This window comes from Crocodylus porosus, unplaced genomic scaffold (genome assembly GCF_001723895.1).
Source record: "Crocodylus porosus isolate Cpor-Errol unplaced genomic scaffold, CroPor_comp1, whole genome shotgun sequence".
Taxonomy (NCBI): domain Eukaryota; kingdom Metazoa; phylum Chordata; order Crocodylia; family Crocodylidae; genus Crocodylus; species Crocodylus porosus.
The window spans coordinates 51,468,518-51,491,786 of NW_017728951.1; the positions used below are offsets into that span (position 1 = coordinate 51,468,518).

The following is a 23,269-nucleotide window of genomic DNA, read 5'->3' on the forward strand; positions in this document are numbered from 1 at the left end:
CTGCGGCCTGCCCCTCCCCCCACCAGCCTCCCAAGGCCCCTGACCCCTACCCTGGCTGGCCCTTCCCTCCCAAGCCCCATAGATTGATACCTGCCTGGAGTGACCCAGGAGCTGTACCCGATCATTGAGCTAGGTTTGCTGCTGCTGCCTGGGGTAAACCCAGGAAGGGGTGCCTGTCGTGGCTGCTGGTCACATGCCTGCTGTTAGGGGCCAATAAGAATGCCCAGCCTGGTGCTGAAACACCCCTGTATGTTCCTACCCAGAGGGAGGAACCTAGCCAGGCCTTCCCCACCCTGACGGAGATACTCAGCCAAGTTTTTTCCATGGTGGTAACTCATTCAAGGTTGCAAGGAGAAAATCCCTGAGCAGAGCTGCATTCCTTTACCCATGCAAAGTTTAAAAATATTCAAAAGCAGCAGAAGTCCAAGCTAGAAGATCCAGTAATAAACTGGATAGTTCAAATGCAGAAGCCAAGGATTACCAAGCTGATGAAAACTGCCAAGACCATGGCAGTAGCCTCAGTGAAGGATAAAAACCCCTGACCCCCCCAAATTGTTGAGAAAAGCTGGGAAAGGCTAGCCAAAGACTCCGCAAGCAAAAATGTGGAAAGACTTGTTAGCTGCCTGTTTCAATAAAGTGCAAATCAATAGACTGCCCTCCAATATCTTGAGAGGGCTGGGGGCTAAGCACTGTACCAAAGGGGCAATACCAAAAGCAAAGCCTTCTGCAGCACCAGCTATGTCACTGAAGAGATTCTGTGCCCTAAGGGCAGAACTGTCGATATTGTTCCAAGCACCTGTGGGGCTGCCAGCCTCTACCCCGCTTGATCACATGGCCTAGGGAGTCTGACCGGCCCAACCCCCAAAGAGAGGGGCCACAATGGGGGAAGTAGTCAGCTGGGGACTGGTATCTAAAGTTTATATTAGCCCCTTAATTTGGATACCTGTAGAGATTCAATTAGGTAAAAGTAAAAAGTAATTGATATGCTATTAGACACTGGTGCCCAAATTTGCATTTTTTATTCCGCAGATTGGAAAGGGTAGAAAGGAACCCCTTATTAAGTAATTGGAGTCAGAGGCACCAGACGACCAGGACATCTGGTCTGAGCAACCTTCGTGTTACCTAGTGGGACTAAGGTAACAGCAGCAGCAGTAATACTTAAAGGGGGACCAAGCTTACTGGGATTTAATGTACTAAGAGGATAGCGGTTTGCCTTTGAACAAGAGAATTGGCAGTTTGGGTGTGCAGTGCCTCACCAAGAAACAGAAGAAACCACTATAACAGCTGTAACTTGATGTAGCATGATCCCACTAACCCTGCCTCCCATGAAAGGAGTACACAGACCCCAGTATTGAACTCCCCCCAAGGCCACCCAATTTATCCAGTGTATCATAAGTTAGCAGTTGGAAAACAGGACTATTATCTGAACCCACTCTCCATATAACAATCCAGCATGGCCAGTGCACAAGCCAAATGGAGGGTGGTGGCTGACTACTGACTTTTGAGCTTTGAATGCTAATACTGACCTCTTAACAGATACTGTCCCATCACTATCAGCCTTGACAAAAAGTATCCAGTGTTATAAGCCTGCACGGATTGAATCTATTATCAAAAAAAAGTTGCAGCAGTACATGTTTGTAGCTGTAGAAGTTATCACAAAGATAACGTTCGCCTACACCTCAGCGAGAGCTACAGCCCAGGACACTTGTGCAGCACTGGAAATTTTGCTAGTTGTGTATCCACCATCTATAGAAATGTAGAGTGACAATGGCCCTCACTTCCAAAACCATGTTGTGTATGACTGGACGTCAAACATAGCATGTTATGGACCTATCATATCCCATACCATCCACAGTCTAACAGATTAGTAGACCAAATCAATGGCATCCTCAAATGCAATTTACAGTCGGCCGCTAGCCCGGCTCTTAAAAACTAGGACTTGCACCTGGATCGAGCTATCACTTGGGCCAATAACCAACCCCATCCAGGAGGTAGCCCCATGCAGCAGGCCTTTGGATTGGGTGATCCCCACGAGCCGGCAGTAAAGCGACCTAGGGGTGGTGACCCAGGAAAGCTCCAGGCAGAAGATTGGGTAGTAGTGAAGCATCCTTAGGAAGATAAATGGAAGGGGGCATTATTAGCCAGCATAATACATGGTAGGTATTTAAGTCAGATTCATCTAACAGGAGCCAAGGTCTTTGTTGTCTTGTTCCTACAGATTAGATCTGTCCACAAGTGCAGCCATAACCATTCCTAATTGAGCCTGCCACTGAAGATGAGTCCTGCTCTGTCAGTGGTCTGAATCGGCTGCCACCGTGAAGTAGCAGACTGTTATAAATGTACTCTTTTTATTAATGCCTTATTTTGTTTCCTGGGTAGGGCATGTCTACTATCCTTCTTATTACCCAGATATTAATGAACTTGCTTCTGAAGACCTCAAGGAGTGGCCTGACCCTGAAGAGCATCCCCTGGGAAATGTGTTCAGATGGCTTTCACATGGTCCAGCTGCAGTATCTATACTGGAAGAAACCCTCCACTATGGAGCAAGTGAAGTCCTGGTCTTTGAGTAGAATAAACAGGATAGTTGACTGTTAAGGTGGTAACTGTCAGTGCACATGTGGCACCAGTTATTATCTTGGGTTCATTCCCTACCTGAAGGCTGGAATGGCTGACTGTGGGAGGGGAGGTAATTGTTGTAGCTCTGCTTGTTTGGGAATTTGTTGTTACATACTTCCTGAAGAGAACCCCATTGAGCTCAACGTCCCTGAGTTTGTGTCCCCAATAGTTCATTCTGCATTTGTTCAGCCTCTCAAGCCACTGCATTTATGAGAGAATCTGCCCCCTCCCATTCCTATGGCTGATCGCACTCTCCCAGCAGTGGTGTGAGGCCCGCCAGGTGGGAGAGCACATTACAGGTTGGAACAAAGTTTTACATCATTTGTGAATCATACCTACACAGAAGTGTGGTGGAATGGTACTCACTTTAATACAACCAGAAGGAGGCTGTATCCACAAGTCTCCACCACTTATCCTCATCCTTTCATACCAGTGGGATTCCTAAAGCAAATCAGTGCTATGAATGTGCCAGGACAATGCCGTTTCATTAACCCAATACAGCTTACTGTAGGTATTTGAGTGACAATAGGAGCTCTTTCGCTCTCTGGAAGGTGAAGAATGGCTACAGGCTCCCCGGGAGGGAATGATAACTGTAACTTGTGAAAAAACAGGGTGTTCACTACTATCTCTGGCTGTTCCCCCACGAGAGGCCCCAACACCACCTGTGTATAACTCCACACCCTGGTGGAGGTCACCAGTTAAAATCCCAACCCTCCTACATGCTTCATTGTTCACCGCCTGAGTGTTGTTCAGACCAGAACAATGGTATGTCCAAGCTACTTTTCCAAACTGTTCAGCAGGAGCCCAGGTGGCTGAAGGGTTGCTTAGATGCGAATGGCCAGTCATTTTCCAATCCATAAGTGCACTTAAGTCCCGCAGGCAAAGAGATACTCCAGGTTATCATTGGGATAGACTTAACTGAACTATGAATGTATGGAACTTGAATAAATCACAGAAAAGCACTGAAGGAGTAGCCAATCTCCGATAGGTGGTAGGGCTACCCACTAGAGGAGGCATGCTCAAAGGAAAAATGTTAGAGCACACTGACAAATTGCTAACTGATGTAGGATTAGAGACATCCCATCTTTCCCAGGTCATGATGGACACTGCTTTTAAAACAGACAAAAATCAGACTTGGTGTATTGCTTGTGTGCAAGTCCAGTTATCATTAAATATGCATTTTTCCCAGGTGATAAACAATGTTAAAAATAGAGAATGGCCCCCTGGCTTAGAGCATCATAGGATGCCTGCAACATTTAAAGAAGGATACCCCTATCAAAGTACCTGGGTTACCACTTAAAAAGGCTGTGATAAAGTTAAATATTCATTCCTGGTGCAGGGGGTAAAAGAGGGAAACTGGACCACTGCTTATTTGCTAAACACGGGGCTAGGAGGAAGATGCCTTTGGAACTGGAATTTGCATTGCCCCGTATGGAAAATAGTTACCCCCAATGGCCCTCGATATGCGGCACAGTCCCCTTTGGTTCAAATTAGTAGCACCTTAATTGGATTAGGAACCCTATGGAGAGGATGGCCTTTCAGCCCATCTAACATGACCTGCGTATACGAGTTACCTAATGTGTCATATGTAACAATAGAGCAACATGTTTGTTAGGAGGAACCAGGTCATTTGCTGCATGAAAATGGTACTGCCTGAACTTTGTGTAATTCATGTTGCTTAAGAGCTAAAAGTGAAGCCGTTGCTCTACTGCAATTAAGTAAGCGCACTATTGCCCTAAAATGGCCAGAAATTTCCTCTGAAACTACATCTCTCAAAGTCACGATACCCACTTTGTGGGTATTAAATGTAGACATGCCACAGTTAGAAAACTAAAATAACATGAAAAATAAGCTGCAAAACCTTGAAGCAAAGGCTCAGTGAGCACTCAGTTAGCTCTCCTTGCTCGAGACGGTGGGCAAATTATCAGTCTGGCTGTCAACTGCCCAAGCCATGTAAATAGTATAATGTAATCTGTGCTATTCGTGTGTCACCTCAACTACGTGGCTAACCATCTTGAGCATCACAGTATTCTGCACTGCCCTAGTGGCAACCACTAAATATTGCTTCAACCGTTGTTCTCGGAAATCTGTTCATGCTATGCAAATTAAATGTATAGATCCCTTCCCATTTCCCGATGTAGCGCATGTGGCTTTGGCTTTTTAGTTGTAGCTATCATAATGCTTCAGCAAGCAAGGGGTGGAGTGTAGCAGCTGAAAAGTATGTCTGTCTGATAAAAGTGCTTGCTGAAGGCTCTATGAAGATTAGACCAAGTGTTTTTCTGTATTTGTTTAGATACTAAGCTATAAGTTGTTGCCTAATCATAGTTTAAGATGTAGTGAGGCCTTGTATAAAGTAAGGCCTAGTAAATTTAGCAAAGCCTAGAAGTAGTAAGGCCCTGTAGCGCAGTTAAAATTACATTATCAAAGGAATGCAGGCTTGTACTGCTATTGGTCAGTCTAAGGACAGTTGAAGAAAAAGGAATCTAAGTAGTCGTATGTTATCAGTGTCTTTCAGAAGCTATAAATTAGCTGAAATAGCTGAAAACCATTCAGAAGAAAAATGCAGCTCTGTGAAAAGGATTAGTTAGCTGTTGCCTGGATCAGTGGGCCTGTGGACCTCGAGGAGCCCAAGAACTGCATTCCAGGGTCCTTCCCGGCACCCCTCAGATAACATTGCTCGGGAATGCCCGACCTTGCTGAACTTTGTAAAGAGAGAACCTTGTTGTATATCAGGCATCAGAGGGACTGCCGATAAGTTGCCAATGCGAATTGCTTTTTTCTGTCATTGTTTGTCTTGTTACTATGCGTAGTTGTGTTTTTGTTAAGTCAATAAATCTTTCTTACCTTTCTACGCCCGACCACACTCTCAATCTAAACCCTCCGCAGGCAGCTGAAACAGTACCATTTTTATTTGAGTCTTTGGAATTTTTTTAATGCTTTCACGGCTTGCCTTTCATTCTGATTAGCACCATCTGCAAGATTTGGCCTGGTCTTGAGTTTCCTGTAAAATGGCATTTCTGCTGGGGACAATCCATACCTTTAAGATTGTCAGGTAAACATTGGTGTGTGAATCTGTTGCTTTTTTCCAACAATTTCCTCACTGCATGTACACCATTTTTCACCAGACCATGGGATCATGGGTACTTAGGACTTAAAGAGTTGTGAAGGAATCCATATTTGTTTGTAAATTCTTTAAACTCAAGACAGTTGAATTAAGGTCAGTTGTCTGTTCTCACAAATTGTGAAATCCCATGTCTAGCAAAAATGATTTGATGTGAATTATGACATGGTTTGTTGTTGTGCTTTGGAGCATTCCCATTTCAGGATAGTAGAATTATTTGGAAGCTGGTCACCATGTCCTTGTGCAAAGATTCACAGAGATGAATATAACTTCTGAAGAGCTGCATGTGGCTCCAAAGCCACAGGTTGGCCACCCCTGGTCTAGATCATATATTTGCAATTGAAAGAAAAGTCTTTATAATCTGGCTTGCATGCCTGATATAACCCTTTCTTTGCTATAGCTACCAAAGGTTTATGATCTTTTTCAGTTATCACAGGCTTCCCTTAGATGCATATATGACATTTCTTACAGCCATATACCAGAGTGCACCCACCTGGCCTCATGTAGACACTCCCAAGCCACCTTGGAGTGTGCACCTGGTGTTGGATGCAGGGTAAGTTCCTGTGGCCCTGACCCTGGGTCATGTTCACCCCAAGGGAGACCCTGATACTCACCTACCACAACTTGATTTTTCCCTTCAGTGGTGGGACTTCTTCTTGTGACTCTTCATGGATCAGGTGCTACCCCTAATGGGTACTCTTGGGGCTCCATCTCCCCTACACCCCAGCCATGTGTCAGCCTTTAGGACAGCTAGCTGATGGACTGCTGGGTTGCCTTCTGATGTCATCATATACCCTCTCTTCCCCTACTCATCTCCCAACAGTCTTGCCTTGCATGGAATGATTATGGGACATTAGGTCATCCCTGACAATACGCTGGGTCTTCCTCATTGCTGTGCTGTTTGCTGTGCTGTCCCAGCTTCTCCTGATCTGTGAAGGTTGCTTCTGGTCTCTCTCAGGCTCCAAGGTAACAGAACAAATTAAATATACAAAGAAAAAAATGGAGCATGGGGTCACAGCCTGTCCCACTCACAATTCTGGCATCTGTGGCTCCTGCATCCATCCTTCTACACTATCCTCCCTGGTCCGGCTATGCTGCCAGGCTGATGTGGTGGCTCCTTTAACCATTTTTGGACCCTCCCAATGGGTCCTTACTCGAGCTGTCTCCTGGCTGCTGGCTCAGTCTGCGTGTGGCTCACGGAGCAGTCCTGTTGCCTGTCTCCAACAGCGCTCTCCCAGCCATTTCATCAATGGTGGCTTTTATTTCATCTGGGCAGCATTTTTCAATGACGTCATCTGCCCATGTCACTCCCAGCCAGCAATTAAAATGGCTGATGAACCTCATGGGTGTTTTGTACTGGCGTGGTTTGTCTGGCTCCTTTTTTCCTAAGAAAGATAAGCTTGCCTTGTCTTCAGGGCTTTTCTCTTTCTTGTTGGGGCAGGTCAGCCCCAGTTCCTGACATGGGAGGAGTCTTTGGGCCCTCTGCCTGCATACCCCTGGGACTCAAACCCTCCCTCCAGATGCCTCAGGGTGCTTTGACTCCTTGGGCGATTCTCCTACCTTGTATTCATCAATTCTTCATTGCCTGATTTACTATATTTGGAGGTCTGGCTTCGGCTTTGCAGCTGGATAAGAAATCTGCCACTGTACTATTTTTCCCTAGGCAGTGTAGTACTTGGAATTTAAAAGGTTGCTGGGCCAGGACCCACCTGCTTATTTGGGCATTATCTGTTTTGGTCCTGTTTAACCACTGTAGGGGCACACAGTCTGTTATGAGCTTGAACTCCCTCCCCATCAGATAGTATCAGAAATGCTCCATGGCCCACTGATTCGCTAAGCATTCCCACTGTACTGTGGTGTACCATGTCTCCATGGGAAGCAGCTTACCACGAGCTATGGGCCTTTTGAGTCTGGTGTCCTCTTGGGTTAGAATATCTCCTATAGGTATTTCTGACATGTCTGTCTGCAAAATAAAAGGTTTGTAAAAATTGGGCTTGTGTACAATGGCATCTTCACACAGTGCCTTTTTTGGGAGCTCAAAATGAAGTTTAATTTCTGTGATCCATTTTAGCGTCCCTGTCCTCAGCCTTGTCAAGCTTCCATGAGGGGTGCTGCCAGTTCTGAGAAGTGGAGCATGAAACATTGATATTAATTGCTTAACTCCAAGAAGGATCATAGTTTTCTGTTGTTTTGGGGCATCACAAAGTTATGAATGGCTTCTACTTTATCCACCAAAGGCCTGATGATACCTCATCCTACTAGGAAGCCCAATATTTTGTCTGTTTCTGGGCTAGCACTCACTTCTGTGGGTTCACTGTCATCCCTGCTCCTTGTAGTTCTGACAGTATGGCTTGTAGTGCTCTCTTATGCTGAGCCCATGTCTGGGTGAATATGACAATATCATCGATATAGGCTGTGGTGTAACTGGTATGTGGGTCCAGAATCCAGTTCATTAGGCACTATGTCACTGTTACCCCATGAAGTCTGAACAGCATCCAGATAGATTCATAGAGGCCCCACAGAGTTCCAAAGGCTGTTTTCACATGGTCCCTTTTGGCTATGGGTATTTGCCAATATCCTCTGGTTAAATTGAATGTCATGATGTAGTGGTCATTTCCTATATGCTTTATCAGCTCGGCCACATGGGGCATCGGGAAGGCATTTCATTTAGGTGTCAATAATCCATGCATAGTAAAAGGGATCCATCCAGTTTTGGAATGGGGACCAGGAGCTCCTAGATGGACATATCACCCCGTTATAGCATTTTCTCGACCTCTTCATGGATCTTGCTGAGGAGGTAGTAGGCCATGGGTCACCACCTCTCTTGCATTATCACTCCTGGCATGGTGCTTATTGTGTGGCAAGTCCCCTGGACTCATTCCAGTTCTTTGTGGAACAGGTCCCTGAAGCTCCATACCATCATCCTCATTTTAGTCTTCTGAGGGGCTGACAGTTCTTCACTTACCTGGACTTGATCTTCTGGCTGGGTTTTTGGCTCCTCCCTTGCTGTTTCTTGTGGTCCTAACTCTTCCATCTCACCCTCCATGAACATGGCCCACCCCTTGGGCTCATGCCATTCTCACAGGAGGTTTATGTGGTAGGTCTGACTTTCATGTTGGTTCCTTGGCCTGTGAACCTCTTAATCTACCAGGCCAACACTGCAGACCATTGCAAAAGGGCCTTGCCATTGTATTAGGAGCTTGCTTGTGGATGTAGATAGGAGTACCAGAACTCTGTGGATGGTACATAGATGTCTTTAAGTGCTTTATCTGCAGGGTGTGCCATATGACCGATAATACCCTGGACATAAAATTCTGCCCTTGTTTAGTAAAGATCTCCTTGGGTATCCCCACCCATACAATCCATTTTATCAAGTCCTTGGTGATTTGCAGTGCTGTCACTGCCTGGCGTGTGACCAGCTCCGGGTAATGGGTGCCATAATCAATGAACACCAGTATGTACTGGTGCCCAACACTACTCCAGGGAAGGGATCCCATCACATCCATTGCTATCTGTGAGAATGGTACACCATTAATAGGTAATGGTTATAGTCGGGCTTGAGCTGGGTGATCCTCCCTCATCCTCTGACATTCTGGGCATGCTGCACACCAGCAGGTGAGCTCTTCCTCTAGCCCCAGCCAGAAGAACCACTGGGCCATCCTGGCTATAGCTGTGTCCCCTTTGGACCCAATACAACAACTGGTTCTTTACCTTGTATTACAAGGTTGCAAAGGTCATTCCTGGATGGTCATTCCCCACTTTGGGGACTTGCATCTGGATTGCTCAGAGTTCCTTGTCTTCCTCTTGGGTTTCTCTGAACTGGGGCCCACTAATCACATTGTGCAGGTCTACCTCCTCTGCATCCTGTGCCGATACCCTGATATCTCCAGGCTCCCTGAGTCATCCATCATGGTCCCTGAGCTATTGATGCCCCAGTCAGAGTGTTCCAGACCCTCTTCAGTAAATCATAAATTGGGGTCCAGTCTCACCCCATCAACAAATCACATGCTAGTTGTGGGCCCACTCCAGCTAACAAGTCCCCTGGTGTTCCATTACTCAAACTCAGAGCCACCGGTGTTTGACCTTTTTTGCCTCCTCATGGAGCAAGGGCATTCTTACCAGTATTGCTTTTCTGTCTATCTGGGGAGGGACAAGATAGGTTTCCAGCACTCCATTGGCCTGCTTGGGCACTCTCATGAAAAATGCCCTGTCTTCCCACATTGAAAATAGTCCGTCTCCCTTGGCCTGCCCCTGTTGGAGTTTAACATCTTCTCTGTCTCCTGTGGGTTCACTAGGCCTATCACTGGCTTCTTCCAACTGTACACTACTTCGGATGCTGCGAAGACTTTATCCAGTCCAGTCATAAGAGTGTGCTGCTTGAAGGTTTTAATGTATACTTCCGGGTCAACTTTTTGAGTCATCTTCGGTATCTTAAAGGTGACTAGACTGTGACACAACCAGTCTTGTTGCCAGTCCATCTTTTGTTTATGCTTGTCTATTATTTGGGTGAGAGCCTGCAGGTTCTGGCTAAAGACATAAGGAGGGGCTATTGCTGCTGGCTGCATCATGATGCCGTTGACTTCCAGCAGGTCCCCTTGAAGGTTCCTGGCCACTTTGAACCTGCCTGGCCTCATGCAGGCACTCCCTTGCCTCCTTGGAGTGTGCACCTAGTGTTGGCTATGGAATATGTTCCTGTGGCCTTGACAGTGGGTTGTGTTCACCCTGAGGGAGAACCTGATATTCACCTGCCAAAACTTGATCTTTCCCTTTAGTGGTGGGGCTTCTTCTTGTGGCTCCTTGTGGGTCAGATGCTACCCCTAAGGGGTACTCTTGTGGCTCCACCTCCCCTACACTTCACCCATGCACCAGCCTTTAAGATGGCCAGATGATGGATCACTGGCTCACCCTCCGATGTCATTTTCTGCCCTCTCCTCCCCAGCTCATCTCCCACCAGTCTTTACTTGCACAGGATGATTATGGGACATTAGGTCATCCCTGACAATATACCAGGTCTTCCCTGATGTGCTGCTGTCCTCTTTTCTGTCCTGGATCTTCCTGATCCATGAAGGTCACTTGTGTCCCTCTCCTTGTCTCAGGGCCCCAAGGTAACAGAACAAATTAAATATACAAAGAAGAAAATGGGGGACAGGGCCTCAGCCCATCCCACTCATGATTCTGGCATCTGTGGCTCCTATGTCCCTCAATACCATCCTCCCTGCTCCAGCTATGCTTCCAGGCCAATGTGGTGGCTCTTTTAACTGGTCCTGGACCCCTCTGATGGGTCCTCACTCAAGCTTTCTCCTAGCTGCTGGTGCAGCCTGTGTGCAGCTTGGGGAAGTGTCCTGCTGCCTGTTTCCAACAGTGCTCCCCCAGCCATTTCCCCGCTGCTGGTTTTTATTTCAGCTGGGTGGTATTTTTCAATGACATGATCTGCCTGCGCTATTCCCAGCCAGCAATAAAAGCAGCTGACAAACTGTTTGGGTGTTCTGTCCCAAGGTGGTTTGTCTGGCTCCTTTTTTCCTAAAAAATATAAGCATTGACCAGTTGAGAGTTCCTCAAGTCAGGCTTCTGAGCATCTAGCCAACTTTCTCACATGGGTCTGCCTTCTCAGCCCTACTATGGGGTTACTCACCCAGTAGTGGGAGCAGGGGTTATTAAGGCACCCTGACCCACCTTTCTCCAGGGTGCTAGTGGCCTAGCATTTCCTGGGGTCTCCCATGCCACTGGGATCCCCACCAGGCTACCCGTCCCTGGCAGGCTGCAGTTTTAGGTCACTCCCAGGACTAAAAGCCTCCTAGTCATCCCCATAAGCTTTCATCCTTACCTCCTGGGTTGTTCCTGATGCAGCTCAGCTAGGCAATGTTTCTGCCTGAGCTGGCAGCAGCAAACTGCAGCCTTTATATACTAGGTTCTCAGAATGGCTGCCACCATCAGGCACCTGCTGGATGCCTGATCCAGCCCTTAAAGTGGCAGGCACAAACAGTGTTACCCTGTATCTAATTTAAAAGTTACCATTAGAACATTGGTGTCCAGGGTGATAATCCAATCCTCAGAAGAATGAACTTCTTGCATTGTGCCAATGAGGAATTCTTCCTCTTCCTCATTGCATAGAGCATGCACCTGCTATTTCTTATCTGGTGCATCCTCCTCCTTTCTGCAAACTCTTGCAAAGTGATTGAATCTGTTGCACTTGTTGCAGCACTTACGAAATGCAGGGCATTCAGTGGGTTAGTGGTAACCCCCACAGCATTTGCAGCTGATCATTGTTTCTTCAAGCAGTTCTCTTTGGCCCCTGTGTGCCTGCTTCATAGTGAGATCCTCCTTTCTGCATTGTTTGTGTGTTGCTTTAGGTTTTTGCAGTCTTGTAATCATGTCTAGTTTAGCTTGTTCTGTTTTTTCCCCCAGCTTATGCAGTCTGGCATTTGTTTTCTCAGCCATGTGACACATTCTAAATGTCTTTTCCAAATTAAGCTCAGGACCATCTAGCAGTCTTTTTCCTGATGCTTGTATCCCTTATACCCAATACTATTTGGTCTCTGGATATGGACTGTTTTAGGTCTCCGAAGTTGCATGTCTGGCTTAGCAGTCTGAGGTCTTTAATGAACTCCTTTATTGTCCCACATTCTTTCTGATGTCTCATGTGGAAATTATAATGTTCAAAGGTTTAATTTTTTTGGGTATACAATATTCCTCAAATGTTTTTATTACTGTGCCATAGCTTTTCTGTTCTGCTCCTGACAGTTGTAGGCTATTATAAAGACACGGAGCTTCTGGGCCTGCTATATTTTAAAAAACTCACCTTCCTTGAATGACTCTTCCTTCTAGGTAGATCCACTGGCCATCACATATATGGTGACGCTCTACTTAAATTTCTTCCAGTTTTCTACTGCATTACTGGACATCTTTAACCCCTCTAGAATTCTGAGATGCTCCATTTGTAATTTTTTTTGTCTTTCTTTGCACACCACTCCTGTTGCCATATGTTATCTCAAAAGACTAAGGAGTTACATTTATAAAACAATAAATCTTGTTTATTCAGAGAGCAGTACCTTCCCTACTGTTCTGCTGTTCCCTGGGCAAATTTAACAACTTATACATAACACTTTTAATAGTATCCAAACATGCCTGGCAATGACATTCTCAAGCACACTACACTGCTGCTTTTCTGAAGTACTTCAGTCAAACTACTTAGCACTGCTGAGGCACATGATTAGTTAACATACCTCTAGTACTGTGCAAACATACCTACCCTGTTTTTTATTCAGGAGACAGCCTACATATAACATAGTATCTAAGTATGGTTGATGTGCAATTACCATACTTTGTTATACTGCTATATACACATGGCCTCAGAGTGGCTCTGGGTATGCTCAGGGCTCTTCTAAGGTAGCCAGCAATTTGGTGAGCATGCTTTATGGTAGACCTTTGATCCACAATGTTACCTATCTAAAAACATTTTAAAATACTTGGGGCTAACTTTTTTTGGCAAGTGTGCCATAAATTTAATGCCATGCCTTCCCGTAGTACCACTTTTATCCCTTTTCCATGCCTGGACTGCTGCTCTTCATTTTCCTCCCTGCCCTGTCTGCTACTGTGCTGACTGCCCCCCACCCTGATCTTCTGTGTTCTATACATAGGGGCTGTGTGTGCCACTTGTAGCATGTGGGCCACAGATGCCCCCCACCTTCTAAAATATATACATTAAATGAACAGATAAATAAAATTTTGCTGAACCAGAACCTCAATCAGTAGGAACAAGTATCTAATTTTATCTTTAAATTATCTACTAAAAACAATTCACTTAATTCTTTTCTAAAGCTGCTATTTTGATGTCTAAAAGGTCACATGCAAAGATAGTATGTTAAACAGCAATCCATATTACGGACTGTAGAAGAAGCATAGGAAAGGATAAATATTAGAAATTTCTCTTTCCTGTGCTTGGATGAGTTCTTAACCCTGCTCCTTACTAACCCACAATATAAACCTTAGTGCCTCAGGCTTAGATTAAAGTCCAGTTGGAGCATCTATACTGCACCTGAATAAACTGAGGAGCTTATTACTTTGGAGTTAATTGCTTCCAGGTGCACCATTTGAATGTACACCCAGGAGCAAATATGCCTAAAGCAATAAGCTCTACAATTTATTTAAGTATAGCATGTAGAGCCCAGGTGGAGAAGTCCCAGGTAGCAGGGGAGCCAGGGTCAGCCTGCCAGCCATGGCTTGTTCCCCCTGGCTCAGTGTGTTGAAAAGGGGCTGGCTGGGGAATGACAGAGCTTCAGTGTGGGGCTAGCCAGCAGACAGCCCTGGCACTCAAGCACCATCATGCCCCAGTCAGCTGGGAAGTGTCAACACATGAGCTTTATAGTCTTTTAGTCCTCAGGAGGATAGTACTTGTAAGTAAATTAGTTTACTGCAGCCTAATAGGAGCACACATGTACACATTGAGACATGTACTGTGCAGTTAATTAGTCAACTGCACAGTAAATATCCCATGTAGACATGCCCAGTGACATGTTGGATCCTTTCTATGATTCTCGCAACAGACCCTGGAAAGCTATGTCCTTAACTCTCCTATCTTTTATCATCTGGAGAAGGCTAATCTTAATTGAATTAAGAGTAGAATAACTAATTGAAATCTGTTGACTTTCTTTGCTAAATTAAGAAATAATATTTTGATTGAAATTAATGTTTTTAAAAGCAGACACATTAACTTATATAAGCCTTTCTCCATGAGTCCTAGAATTCTCTGAAGCATATTAGTTCTCAACTAATGTCATTTCTTTTTGCAGAAGTTAGGTATCTAATAAAATGTCAGTACTGACACAATCTGTTAATCAAAAATAAGTTGTGCTTTTTTTTTCAGGGGGGGAGGAACAGAAAGGCAAGGAAAGGAAGGAACTAACAGACCTATGGAACTTCTGGTGAGAAAGTTACTGTGTTTCTGAGCCACAGAAGTACTTTGGAACATATTTAACTTTACAAAAGTGTAACTGATTTTTGCAGATTTCAGCAAATTTAGGTTTTCCTAGACTGAAGGGTAAATGAGATGTTGGGTGTCTGGAATGATAGTAGGGAGAAAGCCCATGCAGTTGTCAAAAATAACAGAATGTCTGCTCAAGTACAGGAAGGAATGGCAAATAAAAATGGGAAGTGCACTTAGATTAAAACACCATACAAGAAGAGCATTTAACAGAGTAGAGCCAGGAGAAAAAAAGGGACATAGTGAATGACACCTCAAAGGTGGGACAAGAATCAGGTGTATATATTAGAGGATTACATTTAAATCAAAAATACTAATTCCATTATGGGATACTGGTTAGGTCTTAGCTAGAATTCAGAGAACACTTCTTTTAAACAGCATTATAGAGACCATACAAGTATTAAAATCAGTTCAGAGGAATGATCAAATATTTTTTGTGTGATGTTGATGAAAAAATCCTAAGAAGGGAGGCTTAAGAAACTAAATATCATCTGTTTTACGGGAAAGGAGGAAAAGGCAATTGAGATAACACCACCAAAGGAAAACTGAGAATAAAGTCTAGTGCAACTTATCAGCAAATCATATTTCCATGAACTAAAAGAGAAGAGCAATTGAAACTAAGCTTTAGGAAGAATACTTGCATCTAAATGGTTATGGAAATGGCATACCAGAAGAATGGTTTTTGCTCCTGGGAAAAGGCAGAATATGACACAATGGTCTTACCTTTCCATAATTTCCTTTATGTTTAAAAATACAATATATTGGATCTCAGATAGTTGAAATTTTTGTGAAGGATCAATGATAGCAGAACTGTTATTTCAAATGAGCACTACATGTGTTGGTTGATACGCACCACTTCAATTTCTTTACATGGTATAAATGAAACAGAGCTAGCTACAGCTCCATTTTTAAATATACCTATATTTAAGACTCTAGAGCAAGAATACAGCTAGGCTAGAATTAATTTCTGACAGTTTGATTGTATACCACTATTCATGTGATCCCATGCCTCAATAGCAAAACACAGTGCTAATAAGCATAGGATTTGAACAACATGGAGATTAGCTCTGACTTTTAGATTACATCTCCAGCAATATTGCTATGGAGTATTTTTTTTACTGGGAAGAAAAATAGAGTTCAGTGAAACCTACATGTAGGTTAAAGCAGTTACAGTTTCAGTCATCCTTCTGTTTCAGATTGAAAAATGTTCTCCATTTTTCATACACTTTCTTCAAATTCTTCTTGCAATATGCAATCCCATTTTATATTCAGATTCATTAGCAATGAGTTTAAATGAACAATAAGTATTTTAACTGTTTTCTGGAAGAATTTACCATATAGGCTGTCAAAGATCTTTTTAGCCTCCAGAGCTGAGATGGTGATCAAGTGAACAAAATAGACACTTGGTCATCTATTTTATCTAGCATTTGCTATCCAGTGGAATCAACATCTGTCATATGCAATATGTGGTGGTTCTTTCATTTAACATAGGCTGTAAGGATTTATTAATATAAGGACCCTGTTTCAGGTTCACTTACCACTGACTTTAACTTAAATTGTGGACTTTATGGTTTAATGAAATTGATCTATTGAGCATGATTTTGTTTAGATTCAATTAAATGATAAAAGTATATTCTAGTAAAAGTATTTCCCTTTCTTTAGCTTCCCAGTAACATAGAACTCAAAGTAGATATACAACTCAGCATATTACTTCTTAACAGAACCTCAGCTGAATTCAACTCAAAAGGAAACTATCCTCAAATTATGGTAAACTCAAAGAATCAAAGTGTTGCAAAATGTTGCGGTTCGTTTCTCGGGAGGTGAACAACTCTCAGACACACACTATTAGCAGAACAAAAGGTGTATTTGCAAATAGGGTCAGAGCAGAGACAGAGAATCTCAGATTACTCTGCCCCCGAGGAAAACTCTCAGCTGGCTTTTATTCCTTTTCTCCTGGGCACGTGTGCAGAAACAGGAACTCTTACAACTTATTTCCGGTTCATACAAACATATATGTAAATACGTCACTTCATACGTCGCATGTTCATTATAATTAACTACTTAAGTATGCGGGGCGGATAGGCATATATGCATCAGCTAATTACGCATGCTCAGAAAGCTCCCTAGGTCACCAAGAGTTGAAATCCCCCCTCTTTCAAGGACACACAGTCAGTTGAATTACAGCTTCTGTAATTTGCATGTCAATTGTCAGGGGGAGAAGAAAAGAGAGTGATTTAGTATAGGAGAAGAGATAGTAAATTGGCCAGGGGCGGGGGGATGTCCTTGGTGGTGTTTCTTCTTATCAGGTACGAGATACAAACTGTGCAGTTCTAACAACACTCTATTCATTATGCGTTTCTAATAATATTTCTAACAAAAGTACTGGTCTATTTCACATAAATGGGATTGTTGCTTTTAATATTATGGGCCAGAAGTTCAACATAAGTATTTTACCTGATTTAAGTTTTTAAAGACCTTGTCTCTTGTTTTTTATTTAGATTTGTTCCCATGGGGCATCCACTACATTTTGGGTTAGTTGCCAATAAGACATTTTAACACATTTCTAATAAATATTGAGCTTTACCCACAAACTCAGATTGGCAATGATCACAAAAGGTATAATCCATAGTCACACATCTCAGTGTAAAAGTAAATTACCTTTGGAAGAAATGTTGTATTCCCTCATTTTAATTTTGGAAAATTCAGGAATTGTGATACAAAGGTTATAGAATGAATTTCTATACAAGGAAGAAACCCCACAGAATTTTAAATATGAATAAACGTGTGTCCTTCATTTTGTATCTTACTCAAATTCTACATAGCACTCTTGGGTTTTTGTAAGTGTAGAATTATCTATCTGAGAATATGTATGCAAGCAGTTTATTATACCATAAGTATAAAATACAGCGTCCATGAGATCGGAAGAGCGTGCCACTTAAACTGATTTATGTGTAATGTCTGTCTGTAGCCTCAAATAGCCTGAAGTGGCGCTCTTCCGACTTGGGTTTTTGTAAGTGTAGAATTATCTATCTGAGAATATGTATGCAAGCAGTTTATTATACCATAAGTATAAAATACAGCGTTCATGAAGTATGCCCCAGATACCTAATTTCAGGAAAGGAAAATGAGAGTAAATCTTTTTTGTCCAAAGTAAAATCTTTAACATTTTAATTAAACCTTTTTATATTTTTTTAAAGGGAAACAAAAGCCTATATGTTTTGTCTAGACTCCAATAACTGTGTAACTATATTTTTTACTCCAGATGGTAATTTGTCCCCTTCCCTCCACATTAACATATATTTTCCATTCTTTAGTGCTGCATACAGTATAAAATAATTTAGCCCTTATATACTTCACACCTATCCAAAAATAGTTTTTACTAGTGAATTATCAGCTTTTTTTTAAAAAGCCATGTGGTATCCATTAACCTGCCATGTAGTATCTACCCTCTCCATCATTTAAGATCCATATTTTTGCCATAAGTCTTTACAGTGGGAGAAGGGTATATGTGGAGGAACTACTTCAGGAAATGCCTTTACCTAAATGGTTCAGTTGTGGTGTCTGACTTTCCCAGCTAATGTGAAATATGAAGACACAGTGGTGGTGGTTTTGCCTTTGTGAGTAATATATAGGCCTCCTGCTTAAAAACTGATTCAATATCATGGCCAGGATCATGCTTTGTTTTAAAGCTAATGGAGCCATGTCAATTTACACAAACTGGTAAAATGATATGGTAGCTTAGAAAATCTACCCCAGTAACAGCTGTTTTCTTTTAAACTAAATGCTAATATAGTTTATAAGTCATACCATGACAGTAGGATAAAACTTTTCAGTTAATTACTATATGATAATATTTTTGTCAACAGCCAATATTAATAAAGATAAAACTTTATTATCTGCTTTTAGCTTGCCACATATATTATATATTTTAAAGCAATCTAGAAAAGTCTAGGTTTTTTGCTTTGTTTTGTCTTGTGTTGTTTTGTTTTTGCAGTATTCATCTTTAGAATTAAAATCCTATCTCATTTAATGTTTTTGGATTAGAATTTCCTGGATATGTGTGTGTGTTACCTACTGATTATACAGAACTTATATTTAAAATAAATAGTACACTTTTTAAATCCATAATTGCTTCCCCCAATCATGAATTATATACTTTTAGTACATAATTTTAGATGAACAATCATTATTAACATTCATGAAAAATTTTTATTTTAAAAATTTTACAAATGGCTAGAAGGTGTCTGAGTAGTCACAAAAAATTAATAATATCCTACAAACCAATACAAACTGAATATTGTGCTTTTATTCATGAAAATATTTATGATTCCCCACCCCTGCCAACCTCCCTTACCAGCTGAGTAACTACTTACATGTACTGAAAAACTGAGCAGATATGGCAATGGCCATGTGCAATACTAGTAGAGAATCAGGAATTAGTGTGGGTGATATCTTTTATGGGATCAACTTCATTGTTGGGATAGACATAGGCAAGGTTTCAGATATCACATTGCCTGAGGCCTGAGGAAGACTACTGTAATGAGATTGCCCACAAGAATTAGTCTTTTGCATATTTCCTGGCTTGCCATGGTAACATCACCTGAGCACTATCAATACTAGTAGTATCAGATGCATACCTTATACTGGACTCAAAGAGCACATCCAGATGAGCACGCATGTACCTCTTTCCCCATCTCAAACCCCTTTGAGATGGGGAAGAGACATGTACAGGAATGAAAAAATATCAGAAAATTAGACCCCTGGATATTCAGGGATTTAAAAAAACAGAGTTAAAAAAGCAGGGCAGGGCACAGCCCTGGACCATTCCCTGAGGGAACTGGAGGATGGGTCCTGTACAGAGATGCTCTGGCTACCAGAGTATGTCTGTGGTTGGCCACCTGCCCTGGTGCTGAAGCACAGGCAGTGTGCTGGAGCACCAGGGCTCAAGTGCCAGTAGGTCAAGGGGTTGGGGGGCTACAGAAAGGGGGGGCTATGAGGGGAATCCCTGCTAGCCCCGCGCACTCCCTCAGCACCCTCCAGCCCTACCCTGCCCAGTCCTACCCCCTGCCTGCCCCTGAAGCCCCCAATCCCTTCCCTGCCCAGCCCACCTCATCTGTCCTCCAGACCCCCCATATCACTTCCCTGTTTGGCCTTAGCCCCCCAAGGCCCCTAATCCCTGCACCTCAGCATTCCAACAGTCAAAAACAAAACTAACAAACAAAAAAGCCCAGCAATTGCCGGCAGGCCAGCTACCCTCAGGGTGACTGGGGCCTATCTGCACAACAAGGGAAAGAGTGACAGCACCAGCGGCCCCAGCCTGAGCCTTCCTGCCCACCACTGCCCTGTGATGCCTGGGGTAGGGCTCTGCCAGGGGGTCCCTCTGCCACAGCCCCTGCTTCTAGGGTAAGTAGATGTTTTTTGAGGGGTTCTCTTTTTTCCTTTTTTTGTTTTTAAAGTGATGGTGCCTGGGGTGGGGAGGGGAGCCATGTTGGCCTGGGGGTGCAAGTGGGGGATTGGGCCAGAAGAGGCAGCCATTGGGGGGCTGCAGCAGCTGGTGGGGGACAGGGCCAGATGAGGCAGCAATTGGTGGGCTGGGGTAGGGCATGTGGGCCTTGCAAGGGGGTGGTAGCCCCTGCAGGAACCATTTAGCCACTGTTGGGGGGCCATAACCCCTGTGTGGGGCTGTATCCCCTGTATGAGGCTGTAGCCAGTGTTGGGGAGCCGTAACCCCGATGTGGGGCTGTAGCCCCTGTTGGGGAGGCTGCAACCCCTGTTGAGGGGCCATAGGCCCTGTGTGGGGGTTGTAGTCTCTGTGTATTGGCCACAGCCTGGGTTGGGGGACCATCATTCCTGTTGGGGGGGCGTAAGCCCTGTGGGAGAGCAGCAAAATATATATTCATGTTTCATGAATTCATGAATACATCTATTCAGAGTTCATTTTATTATTTGATAGAGACAGTGGTGGGCACACTGTCACATTCCTTTAACACTATAGACATATCAATAAAATATTGCTCAACTGATCACTGTCTCTGTTTCTCTCTCTTTATAGTGGCCTTTGTTTTACTTGCAGAGGAACATGGTTTTTGGCATATTTTACAGAGTGATTGGGATTTTTTATCAGGGATTTTTCAGTTTTCAAATAGGGAACACCAGAATTCTTGCTAGGGAGGCCAGTGGTAGAACCCTGCCGGCTCAGAGCTGGCACCTTGGACCCATTTGGCTGTGGCTGACCTCCAAAGCAGGCCACCATACCCAGAACATCTTCCAGGTGATAGCTGCCCAGATGACCGGGCAGGAGCACACATGGCAGTAGTGCTGCACAGAGGCCAACCCTTAAGCCACAGCCCACTGGCAGCTGACCCAGAGAGGAAGATGCCTCTACTGGTGGTGCAGTCCCCACCTGGGTCTGGCAGGTGTGCAGCAGGTCACAGCCAGGTAGCATCCCCCACTGCCAGACCTGCTGCAGTGGGTAAAGGGTGCAGTGGGAACTCTCAAGGTTGCTTTGGCAGTTGGGCGAACACAAGAGGTAGTGTCCTCAGGTACCAATTGGACGGGCCCCAGAAGCTCCTGTCTATTTGTATCTTCTGGAGATTGTGAGCCTTAAGGCCCACCTAGTTACCTAATAGCACCCACTACTGTGTGGGGCCAAAGTTTGAAAGATACAAGTTTTTTTTTTTTTTTTGTGGGACAACTAAGGAAGAAAAGGGTAAGAGTGTGTGACAGAGCACTGTTGGTGCCTGCCACTTCAAGACCTAAGCCAAGCAGCCAGCAGATGCTTGATTGTGGCAGCCATTTTAGATTATGGGCTGCCTATATAAGCAGAGCATTTCACTGCTGGTAGGGGAAGCATCAATATTGCCTGCTGCAAGGCTTCATGTATGATTCTGGAAGTAAGGACAGGAGCTGCAGAGGATGTTTTGGAGGCTCCTGGTCCTGGACATGACCTAAAACTCCACCCTGCTGGGAGTGGGTGGCCTGATGAGGCTCTCAGTGGTGTGGGAGCCCCCAGAAAATACCAGGCCAGTTACCATGCCAGAGAAAGGTGGGTCTGGGTGCCTTAATAACCCCAGCTCCAACTGGGTGAGTTAACCCCTAGTAGGGGCCAGAAGGTGGACCCAAGAGAGTGAGAGGGGCTAGTGGCAGAGGCCTGATGTAGAGTACCCTTGACTGGTCAATGCTGGGGCCAGGACCAGAATGGTCAAAAGGGCCAGGGGCCCCACACGAGGGATGCCCAGAGCTCAGGGCCTGGGGTTCTGACTGGCTTTGGAGGCCAGGCTAGGGCCTGTGTGGCCAAATGTCCTGGAGGAAACATGCCTGAGAGGGGAAATAGTTTCAGGGAACTAGGCAGCCCTGAATGAAGGCACAGTAGGCCACCTGAATGGAGGGATATCGTAGGGGTCCTGATTGGCAGATTCTGCAGACCTGTGTGGGGGTTAGTGATGCTAAAAACAGTGGATGCCATCTGTGAGGCCTGGGCTGTGCTGTAGGGGAGGACTGGAGCTGCAGATAGTGCCCCTGGCATTGGGTCATGAATGGGCAGCCTCCTACCTTAATTAACATCTTAATTAATTAAGAATAATGCATGGCAGGTGACTCAAGTGGGTGGCGTGCCCAAAAGGCAAGTGGGGAACCTAGCACTGTGGCTAGGCGGGGAGCCCCACTTTGCCAGAGTGACATAAGACTATAGGTTCAAAGTGTGAAAAGAAGTTCACTGGAAGGGGACACTGAGCAAAGCCAAGTGAGGCACCAGCCCCATGACAAACTCCAGTCAGCTGGAGGAAAAGGGAGAGCAGAGGCTGCCACCACACAGGACCTGGTCAACAAAGGCAAGGGCCTCAGGAGGTAGAGTAGCTTTTACCTCCTAGACCAGACGGCAGGTTGCACATATCATAGGTAGACCCATGAGCCAGGCCAATTCAGCGGGGTCCACCCAATCCTATCTATCATAGTACAGGAGGTCTCTAACCTGGGTGACACCAGCCAGTATCAACCTCTGTCACAACCGAGGTGCCTCTGCCATTGGCATCTCCAGCTGGAGGTTCCAGAGGAGGGGCTCAACTAGCAGATCAGCACCCAGGGTGACTGGGTGACTGAGTTGGGGAGCAGGAGCGAAGGGAGCAGGGTGCACGTGTGCCACTCACACGAGTACCCCCTTACCTCAGCGGCGGAGGTAGCAGCAGAGGAGACAGTGGTGGAGGCAGCAACAGCTGATTCCCCCTAAGGTAAGTGGGGCAGAGGGCATGGCACAGCTGAGGAGGATCCGGAGGGGAAGCCCTTCGGTGCTGCTTTAGCTCGCCCAACAGGGAGCCATGCTCCCGAGCCGCATGCAGGCAGCGCGCGCGAACAGTGCATGCAAACAAGCATGCTCTGTAAGGGCTCACTGGCGTTTGTGCCAGCTTTTGTGTAAGGCAGGCGCAAGGTAGCTGCACAGAGCGGCACCTCCAGGGAGCAAAGCAGTGGGCGCATCTCTCTAGGCATGGTGATGCAGACGCGGAACGCAGCTGCCAGGGGCCCCGCCCTGGTGCTGCTGCCTACTGTGGGCTCTTCTG

The 23,269-nt window shown here is 44.7% G+C and overlaps 1 long non-coding RNA gene across 1 annotated transcript; it reads right to left on the reverse strand.

Annotated features, from left to right (window-relative positions):
* Positions 1–2,946: 2,946 nt before the first annotated feature.
* Positions 2,947–22,630, reverse strand: LOC109323905. Its single transcript, XR_002104774.1, has 3 exons — positions 22,620–22,630; positions 20,560–20,567; positions 2,947–3,117 (listed from the first exon to the last, which is right to left on the reverse strand). It is a non-coding gene; the product is annotated as an uncharacterized LOC109323905 (long non-coding RNA).
* Between the last annotated feature and the right edge of the window lie 639 nt (positions 22,631–23,269).